Raw genomic sequence first — 396 nt, forward strand, 5'->3', positions numbered from 1 at the left:
AGAGTGGCAATAACAGTCACAAAAAAATAGTAGTTTTTAGTAGTTCTTTGTAGTTCTTGGCATAGCAGGGCACTGTGCGGCATTACAAGACCCAGCAGGACGTAGCAGGGCACTGAAGATCGTGTACCATGGCAACAGCTGCTACCACGATTTTGGAGCCTCCCTGATCAAATGTACTTGATACTTTGGTGGGTGTTGTACACGAAGCTCCGGTGTAGATGGCAACGTTTTGGATCATATGTGGTCACCCAATATAGTTGGATATGTCAGTCTGTTAATTGTAAACTAAAACAAAACTAGGTTCAAGGTTCAAGGAGTCTCGCAGCGGTGCCGGAGGGACAAAAAAAGCCAAGATGCATCTGCATCGTCATAGCGATGTGTTGATAGTGTCGTTGT

The 396-nt window shown here is 44.9% G+C and overlaps 1 protein-coding gene across 1 annotated transcript in view; it reads right to left on the bottom strand.

Annotated features, from left to right (window-relative positions):
* The window catches only part of cdhr5b (cadherin-related family member 5b), a 17,448-nt gene that overhangs the window by 15,504 nt on the left and 1,548 nt on the right, over positions 1 to 396 (bottom strand). The window lies entirely within an intron of this gene.

Source organism: Etheostoma spectabile, chromosome 8, assembly GCF_008692095.1.
Source record: "Etheostoma spectabile isolate EspeVRDwgs_2016 chromosome 8, UIUC_Espe_1.0, whole genome shotgun sequence".
In the NCBI taxonomy this organism is placed as follows: Eukaryota; Metazoa; Chordata; class Actinopteri; order Perciformes; family Percidae; genus Etheostoma; species Etheostoma spectabile.